This window comes from Octodon degus, unplaced genomic scaffold (genome assembly GCF_000260255.1).
Source record: "Octodon degus isolate 3935 unplaced genomic scaffold, OctDeg1.0 scaffold00231, whole genome shotgun sequence".
Classification (NCBI taxonomy): domain Eukaryota; kingdom Metazoa; phylum Chordata; class Mammalia; order Rodentia; family Octodontidae; genus Octodon; species Octodon degus.
Genome location: NW_004524807.1, coordinates 2704720 through 2717794, shown reverse-complemented (window position 1 = coordinate 2717794; position 13075 = coordinate 2704720).

The window sequence follows — 13075 nt, the reverse complement described above, 5'->3', positions numbered from 1 at the left end:
GCAGTGTATTATTTTTTGAAACTGTACTTCCGATTAGATTTGAAACTGTCTCATTGCTATCTGTTTATCAATAAAACTTTGAAAAAAATAAAATAAAATATGCATACACAAATGCATTAAAATAATATGTGAACTTTTTATGTACAGGTGAATTAGTTTCACCCTCTGATTTAACATAACTACTCCTCCTTTGTGAAATTTGATGTTCCTGTAGTTTTTATGACACCCCACTTTGCTTGCTTTTTTTGTCCTTAAAATGTCCTACTTCTTAGTTTCCATCCTTGGTTCTTTCTCCTTATGCAGACCTTTAGGGACTGTTAGGAAGGGATTCTTCCCAGTCTTCTTCGTTATGTCTCACTTACCCTTTCTCATTACATTGTCTTTTACCTGCATGGCTTCAAATATCGTTTCTTAATTGATGACTTCCAAATGTATCTTGCTAAGCTATAATTCCCACCTGTTCTACAAACCAATGGATTCAACTGACATCATCAGCATTCTATGTATTTGATTCTTAATCTTTTCCTCAAATCCTCTCCACCTGTAATTTGTGTCTTGGAAAATACCTGCACCAAAGAGCTTAACAACATCTGAGGGCCAGTCTTTGTATTCTTGTCTGTTTTACTAATTCACACTTCATATCTGATCATAGCTGAAAAACATCAAGAGATTCTATTTGTTTATTATGCACTTCTGCCCTCCAGCAAGGTTTTTTTTTCAGTTTTATACAGACAGAATATTTAAAATAAAAACTCTGATCATGCCACCACACCACTTATTTTGGTAGTTGGAGGTCTTCTGAGAGTCTTTAACAAAAGAAGAAGCACACAACATATAGTTGATCAAAAATATTTGTTCCCTGGCTAATACTAAGACTACCTCATACCATTTTATTCCCCTCCTCCTCATTTACTCTTGTCATACTGGTCTTCTTTTTGTCTCCAAAATGTGCCAAGTCTTCTAATTTACATAGATTGCTTTCTCTCTGGAAAAAAATTATTTTTATCCTGTTTTCCTCTTAGCTATTTCCAGTCTCTCAATCAGTAACCCAAACTGTATTTCTTCAGGGACATTCTTGCAGTGAATATAAATCCAATGCCAAAAATGCTTTGCTCTGTGTGTGTGTGTGTGTGTGTGTGTGTGTGTGTGCGCGCGCGCGCGCGCTCGCGTGCACGCGTTTTAATAGGAAGCTAACTTAGCTGAACTTGAACTCCAAATTGTACTCTTCTGCAGTGGGCAGCAGCTAACCTTAAGTCCCCATCTTCAACCTTGGCTAAGGTTTTATGAGTCTGCATGACAGGGTTCAGGGACATCCAGAAATGTAAGCTCAGCTTCTGTTGCTGTCTCCTGGGATTTTCTCCTTCATTTTCCAACTGTTGACAGAGCCCAGAAATATTTCTTCTGACTTCTTACATCAGTAAGAGATCAGGCTTCTATCAAGAATTTGGCCTTCACCATGGTGACTGAAACTTTCCTCAGGAAAGAAGTTGTAAACATGGGAAAGCAGACTAGTGCTATTCTCTTCTGCTTGCACAGCTACTACTTGGTTATTTCTTTCTGTTTTTCATTTGCCTTTAGCTGTGTATGTCTATGGCATTGTATGTTCATGTGTATATAGAAGTACACATCTTTTTTCCAGTACTTATAATTGTCTTATGCAGGAAGATTCTTGTATGGGCTAATGTGCCGTGAGTATAAGTTCATGCACAGAAAAATAAAATAGTATCTTCTGTGTGCAATGTATTCTGCTGTGTGGGTATAATAAATGTATTCTTTGATCTTATCAGTTACATATTGTACTGTGAAAGAAATAAAATACAGAAATAACATAACTAATTCCAATTGGAAAAAACATATGAGTGAATTTAAAGGGTATATGAGAATATATACATAGGCAAACTCTCCTCTTCACTTGAATTAGAAGACTTGCAGAAGAATGAAGTGAAGGGCTAGCTAATATTTCAGAGATATTGCAAGTTAACTATTCAAGGAAGTCTGCTGAAGTGAAGAAAATATTTTAGGGGAAACAAGAGCTAGAGAGGAAGCAAGAATGAAAGTTACTATCATTTTTTTAAATTTCTTATACGTTTATTTCTTCTTCCAATTTTTTTATTTTATTTTATTATTTTATTTTTTTATTTTTCAACAAATAATACACTGCATATATTCTTCTTAGTGGTTAATTGCTGTACAAGATGCGGACTTGTGATCCTATTTACAAACACCATTAGAACAAATCATTCTATTCATTAACAGAATGTAACTATATATCTATCTCAACCACTTTGAATACACAGATACAAAATGAACATTCATCTGTATACCCCATTTTTTCTAAGTTCTGTTATTGAGAAAGTTACTATCATTGCTAATTTTCTATTCCAGTTTTGATTCCATATTGCTTTTATTTGGATTTTTTTCTTTCCTCTTTTTGATGAAGTTAGCTAGGGGCTTATGAATTTTATTTAATCTTTCAAAGAACCAGTTTTTTGATTTGTTAATTCCTTGAAAAGTTTCTTTGTCTCAATTGAATTAATTTCTGCTCTAATTTTTATGACTTCTTCCCCTCTTTGGGCTTTGTGTTTGGTTTGCTCTTCCTTTTCTAGATGTTGGAGGTGTAGCATTAGGGTGTTTATTTGTTCTCATTCTGTTTTCCTAATGTGTGAGTTCATAGCTCTAAATTTCTCTCTAAAAAGTACTTTCATTGCATCCCATATATTCTGAAAAATTGTGCTTGAATTTTCATTGAATTATAGATATTTTTAAATTTCTTATTTAATTTCATCTGTGACCCATTGGTTGCTGAGTAGGGTGTTGTTTATTTTCCATGTACTTCTGGGATTTTTGTGGTTTCTTTTGTCAGTTATTTCCAGCTTCATTGCACTGTGGTCAGATAATATGCATAGGATAATTTCTGTTTTCTTGCAAATACTTAAGCATGACCTATGGACCAGTATGTGGTCTATTTTAGAAAATGACCCATGTGCAGCTGAGAAAAATGTGTATTCTGCTGTGTTTGGATGGAACACTCTGCATATGTCCACTAAGCCTGTTTATTCCAAACTCTGTTTCATTTCTGCTACTTCTTCACTAATTTTTTGTCTGCTTGACCTATTGTTTTGGGGTTAGGGTGTGTTAGGGTCTCCTGTTAAGACTGTGGTATTGGATAGTAGATTTTTTTCATGTCCATTAAGATTCATGTTATAATGTTTTGTGCTCCCATGCTTAGTGAGTACATATTTATGACTGTTTCTCTTGTATCTTTCCCCTAACTAGTAAATAATGACATTCTTTATTTGATTTGATCATTGTTGGTTTGAATTTGAGGCTGTCTGATAACAGGATTGCTAGCCCTGATTTTTTCTGAGGTGTTGGGACATGTACTATTGTTTTCCATCCTTTGACTTTCAGCCTATAAATTTCTTTAAGTGTGTTTCTTGTATGCAGTATATTGTCAGATTTCGTTTCCTATTCCACTGTACCAGTCTATTTCTTGTATTTGGTGAATTGAGTCCATTTACATTGATGGTTATAATTGAGATGTATTGACTTATAATTGGCATGTTATTTACCTGCTTTTGTTTACTTCTTTTTCTCCTGTGCTTAGTTGTTTGCCCTACTTAGTGGGTTCCTTCTGTTCTCGCTCATGGATAATTTTGGTTCCTCTCTAGAACATCTTTCTGTGTAGGGTTGGCTTCATCATCAAGAAATTTTTTAGTTGTTCTTTGGCATGGGAGTATTTCACTTCTCCATCAAACTTGAAAGAGAGTTTTCAGGGTTTAATACTCTGGGCTGGAATTTGTTTTCATAGTGGATTTGAAGTACTCTGCTCCATGCTCTTCTTGCTTTCATTAGTTGTGAAGAGAAGTCTGCATTTTTCTGATGGGTTTAATCTTAAATGTGATCTTTTCTTTTCTCTAGCAACTTTCAGTATATTGTTCTTGTGCTGGATTTCTGGGATCTTGACTGTTACACGTCTTGGTGTGTTTTTAATTGGGTTGATGTTGTTTAGAGTTCTGCATGCTTCAGTTACTGAATGTCAGTTTGCTTCCTCATATTTGGGAAGTTTTCTTCTATTACTTCTGCCCATATTCTCTTTAAATAATTTGTATTGTTTCCTTCTTTTTCATTGATGCCTATTAGTCTCACCTTGTTCATCTTTGCATCATCTTTCAGGTGATGAATTATTTTTTCCTATATCCTCGTTGTTTTTAAGAGATTTTTTTCATTAGCTGCAAAGGCATCTTCAAGATCTGAGACTCTATATTCACTTTAATTCGAATAGTTTTGCAGGCTTGTGATTGGGACTTTAAGTTTCTCTATATCTTTTTGACTTTGCTTCATGTGACACATTTCTTTCCTATATTGCTAATTCAAGGATTCCACTGGTTTTCTAATCTGCTCTATTTTTGTGTCAGTGTCTTCATGAGAAGCAGTTGTTATTTCTTTCATTATAGTTATTCTTTCTTTTTAATTTCAGAGATTATTTCTGATCTGATTTCCTCTATAAGTTTCTGTATTTGATTCTGTACTTGAGACACTATTATCAGAAATTTATTTTTGCTTCAAAGTTTATTTCTGATCTGAGTTCCTCTATACCTTTCAGCAGTTGTTTCTTTACTTCAGACACTATTAATTCAGAGAGTTCAGCTGTGTAATTCCCAATTTATTCTGTGCTAGTGTCTTCTATACTTGTTCTGGGTGGGCTCAGGGCCTGAGATTGCATTTTGTTCCTTCTCTTTGTCATTTTGTATAGCACTGTCTTCTGACCTTTGGTGTAGAGCTTTGGTGCAGTTATAACCTTAGCACCTACTGAAATTTGGGTGAAGATCTAAGGAAGTTTGAGTTCATCCAGTTGTACCTGGCTTGGGTCTGGATGCTCTGTTCAGATTCTTCCTTCTGTAGCCCTTGGAAATGAACCTGTTTTGCCCCTTTGGCAAGATGTTATCTTCTTTTATTAGCTGAGTGGTTATGGCCCCTAGCCTCTCTGCAGGGACTTCAGCTGCAAAGTTTCACCCTAGGCCTACATGCCAGACCTGAGATGGGTCTGGAGGGGTCCAAAAAACAGTACAGAAGGACACACTCACAAGTGGCCCCTGGCTGGGTGTGGAGGAATCCAGCAAGCAAAGGGGAATGTGGAAGCTCTCCCACACGTTATTCTGTCCTGGCTTGGGCTGGGTCTGGACGACTCCCTAGAGCATGGTGGAAGTTCTCACTCACAAGCCAGGCCTGGGCTGGGTCTGGAGGGATCCAGCTTGCAAGTGGGAGTGCAGAAGCTCTCCCACACACTCATCGAGCCTGGGTTAGGGTTGGGTCTCTCTATTCCTGTTTGAAATGCCATATCATCTTTTATTTTATGTTGCTTTGTTTTTGTTTTTGTCCTTGTTATTTTTCCCTTGAAAAGAATAAACTTTAAAAGAGAGTTAACATGACAGAAGATTAGAGATAGAGGTGAGAATAGCAAGTGACATAAGTTTGTTTCAAAAAAATTAGAATGCCATTGCATCATTTTGCATCAGGAAATTATTTGTTAGGCTTACAATTCCACAAGAAAAGTAGCAATGCAACACATCACTCCTAAATTGTTAGTGCAAACAAACATGATCATAGGGACTGAAATTTTTAGCATGTTTTTCTGAGTATACTTAAAAATAAGCATTTTGCTTTTCTAATTATTTTCTGTTAGCATTTTACCAACAATGTGATATTCTAAGAAATGCATGCTTTGCATTTTTTCAACTATTTTATCATATTTATTCTAAGCATTAATTTAAAATATGTTAACTATTTTATTTTCTCAATGTAAGATAATTTGTATATTATGAACATCTTTATTAATCCATTTGTACATTTAGAATGCTGAAATTTTAAGGTTATCATACAGTAGTCCATGAGAATTGCAAGCTAAAACTGTTTTGTGAAATAATATTAATTACAAAACTTTTAGCCATGAGATTAAACTTTTCTAATTTTGAAAAGTAATTTGCTTTGCACATAATGCCATTTATGTTGGTTTAAGTCAAATGTTACCATGAATAAGTGAAGGAATTGCTAAAATGAAAAAGGTTCATAACTGCCACTAATCATCATCATTTATTCAAAGGAGTAGTTTTTCCAGGTATCAAAAGCTGCTTTTGAGCATTGAGTGTTCTCTAACATGATGACATTTGTGATTATATTCATATAAACTGGGAAACTTCAAGTACCTTAATTATTTTGCAGTTGCAATATTTTCATAGCCCTTTGAAGATTTTCCAGGAAAACTGAACTTTATGCTTGGTTAAGAGAACTATCTCAAGTGGAAAACCATAATTTGGCTTTCTTTCTATTAAATGTGTTCATGACTAAAATCTACAGGCTAACCCTAGATAGAATAATGGAAATTTAAAGGGTATATTCGCGATGACCAAGCAATTGCTGAAAGTGTTTGCATCATTGCTCCTTGCCTTTCGCACCTTAAAGATTTTTTCCCACTATAAGTCAGCATTAAGCTTTGCTTTCTTACCCACCAGATTGCCACTTTCTCCTATGCAATCACCAAACTGTTTTAATAGAGGTTCTGTGTAAATGTGTGATGGATCTAATTCTTAGAGCTTCCTGTCTGTAGGCATGTAGGCAAAGCTGCAGTCACTTTAGATTAATGATAAATGGTCATGAAATTGGAAACAGGTTCTCTCAGCTTTTCACAAGAATATAAAAAAACACAAATACATACACCCAAAAAATGTGAGTCCAACTCAAACATCATAAAATAATACACTGTGCATGCTTACCAGCATGCAGGGTCACATGAACATATTAAATGTCATTGCCTGATGCCAAAGTCATGTATGGTTTCAACATTCAAAGTGCGTAAATCTGCAGCAGTCTTAGTTTTAACTTGAACTAATGACACAGCGGTATATTTGTCCTTGTGATGATAAAAAACAATTTTGATATTCTTATTTCTTTCTTTCTGAGTGGTCATTGATAACTAATGCTTTTCCAATATACCAACCTTAGAGATAAGGCATTTAAAATGACAGCAACAGCCAAATTAATATTGAATATTTAAGAAGTGTTACAAAGTTTAAAAATATTGCTTCACCTCATTTTCACAACCCATCTTGTTTTTTTTTTTTTTTTTTTTTTTTTTTTTTGTGGGTAGAGTTTGGTGGTATCAGGGATCAAACTCAGGACCTTGCACTTGCCAGTCAAGCACTTATTCCACTGAGCTATCTCCCCAACCCCTCCGTATTTTAGATGGAGTTCTAAGTATTCCTACTTTACAGTTGAAAAAGATGCTGATTATTCAGGCTGTTTTGATTAAAAAGTTCACTTTTCTATTTGGAATCTAAATTATTTAATGCTTTTTTAGTAAATATTGATAAAGATAAAATGATTTTGTGAGATAATCTAAAAGTATACTAAACATAGAGAAAACAACTTTTTAAAATGATCTTTACAAAGGGATACCATAACAGGTGGCACCTTTCTAGTTGCATTTTGTCACAGACAACTCTTGTATTTTGTACCTCTAGCCTTTCCATCCTATGGGAGCAACACATGCCTCAGGAGATTTTCACATAAAATCATGATAGTCTTCAAATTGTAGGGAATCCTACTTGACTTCTGGTGGATATATCAGAGACAGACTTATTGCAAGACTGACAAGTTAACACCTAAACTTCATACCTCTCCACAACACTCAACCTAAAGAAATCCCATTCTGTGTTATTTTATCTCCAAGTGGAAAACAGATATAGCAAGAAGCCTCCCTAGGTATAAATAACAAGGTACCCACCACCCACCTTTCACTTGAAGTCTTCCTGTTTCTCATTTCGTTGAGGGAATTGTAGAAGAAGAATAGCCACCTATGATTCGGCAAAGTGGAGCATGTGAATTTTAACACTTTGCAGCTTTGAGTACATGTTAAAATTTGAAATCTGGCCCTTATATAAAACTTACAATTTCCTTCTGTACTTTCTGAAAGAGCTAAGCAAATATTTCTGTATTTCTATGAGAAAGATGGAAAAATGTGTGAATAACTTGATATCCGAAATAGGGTTTCTTATTACACATGGAGAAAGTTTCTATCAGTGGATGATTTCAGTAGTAAACAGATCTCCCTCAACTTTCCAAATTCATTTCTCACCTGCTCCCAGAGAACATAAATTATTAAGGTTAATTACAGAATCATTTTCTTGATTTAAAGCTCCTCGTCTGAGGTTAAAATTCAAATGCACCTGGGAATGACAATACCCCAGGCTTAGTAAATCACAGTATGATGAGTTAACCAGATTTTTTTTGGAAATACATTTTGTTAGGGGAGAGAGCTACAGAGAAAAGAAGAATCTGAACACTAGCAAAGGAAGAGCCAAACTGTATTTAAAAATGTTGAAAAGAAGCTTCAAAAACTCAAAAGAGCACTATTTACATGTAAACTCATTGTACAGACGAACTGAGACCCTACAGTGAGGAAGTGTAAGTCCTAGCTGGAGAACCTTGAATAGCTGTAGATCTGGAAAATGGGAGATAAGTTGGGTGGAGTTAGGCTTACAAGCAACAATCAGTATCACATATAGGAAGTGCTAACGTCAACTCCTATATACACTCCAAAAACAGTCAACATATTTGAGGAGAAAGAATGAATCTGAAAAATCATTTATTCTGTATATCTCATCAAAAACTGCTAAAAGGTAGACACTTGGTGAAGCTATAAATCCATGACCAGAACTGAAGTGAGTGAGATTCTTCCAAACAAGGTCTTTGTACTGACTCTCTGCTTTTGACATTTGCAGAGACAATGACAGATCCAGGTCAGCGTGGTAATGGCCAGCCCAGGGGAGATGCCCTAATGCCAAGAAGGAACTCCTCTTCTCAGAACAGCCCTACACATTAACCTCAAATCTGAACTCGATCATATTTCAAGTATTTTGGAAAGGAAAACAATATTGTGCTGATGATAATGATTAAAACAAATAAAAACACTGACTACATGTGAGCCTGAGGTTTTGGTCTGGGATCATCCAAAGTATACACATGTGAGTCTCAGAAGCCTCTTCATACAGAAGCTGCTCTGGTACTTATGGACTAGCTGAATGCAGTCAGCCTGCAGTTATGGAAGAAATCATAAATTTGAGTTCCTTCACTCATGGCCACATAAAATATCAAAATAATACTGCACTCATGTAAACACCTTAACATTTAATATTTTGTTACACAGAATACATAAGTAAAACCCAAAGCAGACACGACTGATTAGACATTTTGCATAGAACTAAGTTTTATCATTGACTTAGGGGAAGACCTGAAAGAAAGTAAAATAATAATAATAAATCATCATCATCATCATCATCATCATCATCATCATCATCATCATCATCATCAGTCTGAGTCTCAGTTTTGTTTTCAGGTATAATATAGCAAGGAACACTTACTTTAAGTGGAAATGGGGAAAATACAAAGTGGTCTGAGGAATATTAGTGTTATACGAACTAATAATGAACAAAGACGAACATTTTAAGTAGTTTGAACTGTTTTATAGCATACACATAAATCGATCAATACATCCCACCTCACAGATACAATCACCATTTTCTTTTTTCCCTTTTTAAAACAATCACTGTTTTCAATTTAAAAATAAATCAAAAAATTATTTATTTATTGTTGTTTTCTGTGAATTTTGTTGGGAGAAAATACAAAGCAACTAGGCAAATAAATACACTATTATTAATGTTAAATGCACTACTCATTCATGGAGAAATCTATAGAATATTAGAGCAGCCTCTTGTATTTGGTTACTAAAAAGTACTCACATCAATGAATAAGCCTATCATTTTTGCTTTATTTTCCTTGAAGAGCTTCATTTATGTACTGGTTTTAATTACAGTATTTTGTTCCTTTGTGTAACATATGATTTAGCTAATATTTTGGTCACAAAGTACAAATAAACGCACTGCTTCATGAGTGCTTAAGTGCTCCAGAAACTGCTGTCATAGTAAAATGTTTGAACATTAAAATCTTAATTATGTATATAGTCAACTTAGGTGGGTATAACAGGGTAACCATAAACTAGGTGACTGGAACAGCAAACAGTTATTTCTCATATTTTTGGAAGATGCGAATTCTAAGATTATGTCACCAGGAGATTTGGCATTTGTTGCCTATTTCCTGCTTCATATACAGACACCTTATGGCTAGGCCCTCGGATGGTGGAAAAGGATGAGTTAGACCTCTGGATCCCTTTTATAATGGCAGTAGATCCAGTCATGAAGGCTCCTTGTATGTGATCTTACTGCTTCCCGCAGGTCTTAACAGTCAGTACCATTACACTGTGGCTGAACAGATATCAGTGCATGAAATTCAGTCTATTATAATTTAATATAAAAATTAAGGGGCTGGGTAGATGGCTCAGTAGAATAAGTGCTTCCCTGGCAAGCACAAGGGCCTGAATTCAATCCCCAGTTCTGACAAAAAATAATATATAAATAAAATAAAATAAAAAAGAAAAATTAAATAGCAATATATTTGCTAAATGTTATGTGATTAATGTGGCTAAGTAATTTTAAGCATTATAATTTACTCTTCTTTGCTCAGGTATTATCGAATTAGTCTGTAGAAAACATGCAGAAGAGATAACTTCTTCATCTCAGGAAGGTAATAGTGGCATTTCAAAATTCTGCACTAGTAATGGAGTTATGAATTCCAAGGGAAACTCACAAGGGCAGTACAGGACTTCAGCCTAACTTTAGTTCAAATATTAAAACTTACAAATTTGAACACAGTTTTATGTTTGTTAGTCTATACAAAAAAAAACCAAATTTTTTTTTTACTATGATGGTCAACACAGATGTATCTAGAGGTGTAAACATGCTTAAGGGCTGGCCAGATAGCTTAGCAGATTAAAGTGCCTGTTTAGCAGATGCAAGGACTGGGGTTCAATCCCTAGTATTCTGTGCAAGCCCTGACACTGAGAGGGAGACTGGAATTAGGCATGGTGGCACATGCCTTTAATCCCAGCACTTGGGAGGCTGAAAAACAGGAAGATCCCTATGAGTCTGATCTGTGTAAACCCTGTACTAAATAATAAAAATTTTGAAAAAAGAAATATGATTACTAAATTATAAATTGATGATAGAAATCCATTCTTAAATAATACATGCATGTGGATATATAATATGTACAATGTACTCAGTATGTATACTTCTAGGAAAGTAAATTCAGTAAATGCAAATGACATAAAATGGGAGCAGAATGTTCATTCTTGAATCACAAGTTACTATTCTGAATATCATTTCAAACAGCTAAATGCTCAAAGGTATCAGAGCATTAACTCATTTTCTTTGGAGACATTAATTTCAAGAAAACACTTTGTATGAAAACACTTTAAAATAAAAGCTTAAGTAGCATTTATAAGGAAAACTTGCCATTGCAAAAGTTTTTTGCTTTATACACTATATTGTCTCTGAGAAGGACTAAATTTTTGTTTAAAATTCAAGTTAAAAACTACAAAAAAAAACATTTCATGGGATAAACATCATAGAAAAAAGAACCATAGGGGTTCTGATAGTATTAATGATGGACAGAAAGGTTTCTATGATCTTCTCCTTTCACAAACACTTAGCACCAGTGTGTGTGTGTGTGTGTGTGTGTGTGTGTGTGTAGCTAAAGACAAGAGATTCAGGGATGATAGTCCTTCAGTTAGTATTTTCTATAGATAAGGTAAATTCTAAGATTGTGTTGTCATCAACTGAAGTTTTCTCAGTGGATGTAAAAGATCCATATACTGGAACTGGGGAGGTAACCCAGTGGCATAAGTGCCCCCCTGGCAAATGTCCTGGGTTTATCATTAATAAAAAAAGCCATTCCCATGATATATAGATGAATGTATCAAAGGAAACTTAACTTGTTAGAAGTACAGAGCAACATTTCCCTAAAGAACTCATGAGGTTGCCAGGGACTTTCCATGTAAAAGAAATTAAAGAAGGTAGTAAATAGGACATATGGTGTGTTAGTTGATACATTGTGTCATCTTGGCTGAATCAGTTCTGGCAGATCTAAGCAGGGGGGCCTAGCCCTGCAGGTGGGCAGGATCCAGGAATTGAGAAAGGCAGGAAGCCACCCTGCCTGGTTTCCTGCAGCCCAGCTCTGCTTCCATGGAGAAGTCCCAGTCTTCCTATGAGCTTGATCTTGGCAGCTGCGCCACTTTGAAGGACTTCAATCTTCACTGCGGAGTGCTGGTCTTCCAGTGCAGGAGGAAGAGACAGGCTTGATGGACGCCGCTGCAGCTGCTGCTCCTCCTCTGCTCTTCATTGTTTTCTGCCGCATGAACCGCTATCATTTGCCTTGGAGCCAGTGGAGTATGGACTGAACCCTCCAGTAACTGTGAGCTACATAAACCTTCCCTTCCTTCATTTTGAGTGTCAGGTATTTGTCCCAGCAACGAGTAAAAAGTAACTAACACATATGGTTAGATGCACTAGTATTTATTCAGCCTTAAAATTGACGTTGGAAAGAGCAAATGCCCAGAGAATGGGGAGCCCTTGAAGTAAGTGATCCAGTATATTGAGGAAGAAATTGTGTAACAGTCATGACTTTGACTTGAAAGGTAAATGAAAGTTCTAAGAGGTATCTGGTTTTCCTGACTTGAAACACCCACATGGATAAACTTGCTAAAGTCACATTCAGAAAAAGCAGTGGATATTCAATGGAGAACCAAAGGATCCAATGAAAGAGAAATGGACATGAACTTTATTATATGAGGAAGTTTTTAAAAAGAATACATCACCTCAGCAGTAAAAATGTAATCTACTTTTTAAAATAAGAATCATAAAGAAAGAAATTAAATATGAAGGAGTTTCACTTTTTACATGCTCATCTCCTAGGTCAACTTGGCAGAAGTCTGGTATCATTGTGTAGATTAAAGTAGAAATTTGCACTCTTGCTTCAGCCAGCTTTCAGGGTATTTTTTATTTTATTTTATTGAGAAACAAATATCAAAGAGACAGTTTCAAAACTGATTAATAGGGGCTGGTGAGATGGCTCAGTGGTCTAAAGCACCTACTTAGAACAAGCTTAGCAAAGCACAGGGACC